Here is a 4,179-nt window from a genome sequence, read left to right on the forward strand (position 1 = left end):
ATGGAAAAAGATGGCAGTACTGAGTCACTCACACTTTTTTTTTTTTAATTGAAGTCTAGTCCATTTATAATGTTGTGTCAATTTCTGGGGCACAGCACAACAGTTCAGTCATATATATACATACATATATATATATTCCTTTTCATATTCTTTTCCATGATAGTTTACTACAGGATATTGAATATAGTTCCCTGTGCTCTACAGTAGAATCTTGTTATTTGTTTGTATATAGTAGTATCTGCAAATCTTGAACTCCCCATTTATACCTTTCCACCCTCTTTCCCCCACTTTGTTTCTATAATTTTGTTTTCTATGTCTGTGTCTGTTTCTGTTTTGTAAATAAGTTCATTTGTCACTTTTTTAATAGTCCACATATAAGGGATATCATATGATATTTTTCTTTCTCTTTCTGGCTTACTTCACTTAAAGTGACAATCTCCAGGTCCATCCATGTTGCTGCAAATGGCATTACTGTATTCTTTTTTATGATTGAGTATTATTCCATTGTATAAACATACCACAACTTCTTTAACCAGCCACCTGTTGTTGGACATTTAAGTTGTTTCCATGTCTTGGCTGTTGTAAATAGTGCTGCTACAAACATTGGGGTGCATGTATCTTTTCAAGTTAAAGTTCCCTCTGAATATATGCCCAGGAGTCATTCACACTTTTATTAGTGCCTTCAATACCTGGGCCTGTGTTGGGCAATAGGCAGTCAGAATCAAGTGTTAGATAATTTGTATAATAAAGTAGACTATTGTTGCTACTTAACATTCTCTTTCCAAATCTAAGGTGACTCAAAGGTAAATAAGGAAATGGTTGACTGCTTTGGGAATGGAAGCAGAAAACAAATGATATCTTTCTGTTGCTGTCTCTTTTTTTAAGTCAAAAGTTTCCACTTTAAAGGTGAGGAAGTTGAAGCCAGAGAGAAGAAAAATCTGCATGTAAGGTCCAAATCAGTGCGTTGAGATCTCTGATATCACTAGTGTGAGACTAGCCCATTACCATAAGCAACTAGAAAAATGACCAGATATATGAAGCAAGTGTTTTCAGAAACTTCACATCAGGTAGAAAGGACTGTGATCCCTGAGTGAAAAGAAATAAAATGCTCCTACTGTGATGGTTTAAATAGGTCCACAAATTCCTTGGTCATTTCTTCAAAAGAGCCTAATTCCTCTACCCTTGGGTGTGGGCTGAATTTAGACTTTTCCACTTAACAAACAAAAACTCACCTCACATAGCCAGAAATAGAAAGAAAAATGATATATGATACTGCTTATATGTGGAAACTTTAAGGAAAAAAAAAAGGACACAAGTGACCTTAAAGACAAAACATAAACAGACTCACAGACATAGAGAACAAACTTATGGTTACCAGGGGGTAAACGGGGTGGGAAGAGACAAATCAGGAGTTTAAAATTTGGACTTCCTGAGAAGTGATGGAAATGTTAGCTATCTTGATTGTGGTGGTGGTTTCATGGGTGTAGACATCTAAAAAATTCATCAGATTGTACATTTGAAATATGTGTAGTTTACTGTACAGGAACCATACCACAGTAACGGTGTTAAAAACTAAAAGTAAAATAAAAATTTTAAAGCATGTGATGTTTGGAACTTTGGAGAACAGATCTAAGGCACAGGATATTCCTTCTTGACGTCTCTCTCAGTTCACAGACTCTGAGGGACGCCTGGAGCCACACACTGTGAGCACACTCAAGCAAACACATGCAGGGAACCGGGAGGAACTGCCCTCCACCAGCAATAATGTACCAGGCAAAGGAGTAACACTCACCTTAGAGGCAGATCTTACAGCACCAGATGATAATGATGATGATGACCTGGCTGCAACTTCATGAGAGGTCGTGAGTCAGAACCACCCAGCTAATCCCCTCCTGGATACTGAACCCACAGAAACTGTGGGAGAACATAAGTTTTTGCTAAGTTGATAAACTGCACCGTAATTTGTTAAGAAGCATTACATGATTCATACAAATTTTGGTACCTATAGCAGTTATAACCAAAACCTAAAATGTGGGAATGGCTTTGATATCAAGCAGCAGGAGAAAGTGAAAAGGATTTCAGAAGCGTTAGTGAAAGCTTGACTTGGTGTGAACATACTATTAATATAAGTCCATATTTTGAGGAGGCTGTTGTTGAGGACCTAAAGGATAGTATCAAAAATTCTGACTACAAACTAGAGGAAAGAGGACCTTTGTTAGGTAGTGTCAGAAAGTTTAGTAACACTGTTCCTACAGTCATGTGGAAAGTTCAAAATGAGCCCAAGCATTGGGTGAACTAGTTAAGATTTCCAGAAAGTACTGAGTGTCTCCTAGCTGCTGCTTCCTTTGCTGCTTAAACTAAAAGGCAAAAAGGAGAGAGAGAACTAAAAGAAGGACAATTGAATAAAAAGGGGCCAGAACTTGCTGGTGGGGGATTCCATCTCTCCAGATAACATAACATGCTAAAATTTAGAAACGGACTATAGGCACTTCTCTCCGAGAACCACCCTGTAGGGGAGCCCTCCTGGGAACAAGCCGAGTTCACAGGTTGACACCCCGCTGCAGAGCTTGGGGTCAGCACTGGTAAGCCTCAGGTGGTTGTGGCTCCTTATTCACATCAAAGCTGTCTGTGAACACCCTGAATATTACCCTCCAATTTGTTCCTCTAATTATACAGAATCCTACCGGGATGGTTGTGAGGATTATCCCACTCTATACGAATATGTTCAAGACTTTTTGAGTCATCTTACAAATCATTTCATAGGTTTGGAAACTGAAACTGAACGGTTTGCAGAGACAGTGAATGGCTGTGTTACAATAGATGATGTTTTGCAAGAACACAGGAAAGTCATGTATCAACGGGCCATATCTTTCTCAAATCCTCTTACATGACAGCTAGCAATTGGCAACTTCCAGAGAGTGGTAGTTTCCACCAATTGCTACTTTAAAGCTATCAGAATTAATATGAAGTTAAGGACCAACCTGCAAAAAGAATGAAGCTACTTGAAAACAATTCCATGTATTTGTACTCTTCCTGGAAGAAATTTATCTTAACCTGAAGATCAAGGGAAAAAATGGGCCAGGTTATGAGAGCAGGTCTTCTTCAGGCTGTCTTCAGGGGTTGTTGAATGTCCTTTTTTCTAACCCTCCGGGCAACAACTTAATTTGTGCAGTACAGTTACTGAAGTTGACAGGGTCAGTTTGGAAGATGCTGGAAGGAAAAAGGAAAGACTGGTATGCAAGAAATTATTCAGAGAATTGAAAATGTCATCCTAGATGCAAATGGCCACAGACATATAAATCAGATGCTCATGAAAGTTGTAGAACTCTGGTCAAGTAACTGGGGTAGAATCCATGCAACCGCAACAGAGAAGCAGCACCTGAAAGTGAGACTATTTTATGAATGAACCAATATTCTACACATCTGATGGCATTCCTTTCCCTGCAGTTCATCCAGATTATGAAGAGAAATATCAAGAATTCCTTGAAAGACTTTTTTTTTTCCAGATTAGGAAGAAAATGGAACAGATTTATCAGGGGCTGGTGATCCACACTTGGATGACAGTGATGATGAGCTTGACTCAGAGATCAAAGAAACTTATGAACAGCTTGGTTTGGCATCAGAGCATAAGCAAAAACAGTAGAGCTAAATTTCAGCATATCAGTTTCACAAAGCTATTTAGCTTGTGGTGATTTAACAGAACACAGGAAAGCAAGAACATGTGTTACTCTTATACCAAGTCAAGGATGTTGAGTTACGTTGCTAACGCACACAACTTTTGTTTAACAGTATCTCCCAAAATAACCTTTATTACCTCCTCCTGAAAAAAAGGATTCTAAACAAAGATAAAATGCAGGGCATGGTCAGGAAAGCATATGTGAATGGAAAATCCTTTGTTAAGACAGCAGAAATATCAAAGTGGTGCCTCAGAGGATATTACACAATGCAGTCAGACAAAAATCTCATTAAAAAGACCCACTCATATCAAATAAGGAGTTCTAAGTAGCTACTGAATATTCCTAAAGATTGTAGACTGTCAACTTTTATTTAAAAAAACAAACAATTCTGAATTTTTTTACAATTATGCAACTTCAGAATTTTTCATACAACAGAAAAGATACAAGAGACATCAAAATGTTGAAATATCAGACTCTGTTTCCCCACGTTCATACCCCTGCC

At 38.1% G+C, this 4,179-nt stretch overlaps 1 pseudogene; it reads left to right on the top strand.

Moving 5' to 3' along the window:
- On the top strand, positions 1–3,643 carry LOC105071475 (polyadenylate-binding protein-interacting protein 1 pseudogene; annotated as a pseudogene).
- The last annotated feature ends 536 nt before the right edge of the window (positions 3,644–4,179 follow it).

The sequence above is a fragment of the Camelus bactrianus genome, chromosome 24, assembly GCF_048773025.1.
Source record: "Camelus bactrianus isolate YW-2024 breed Bactrian camel chromosome 24, ASM4877302v1, whole genome shotgun sequence".
Taxonomy (NCBI): Eukaryota; Metazoa; Chordata; class Mammalia; order Artiodactyla; family Camelidae; genus Camelus; species Camelus bactrianus.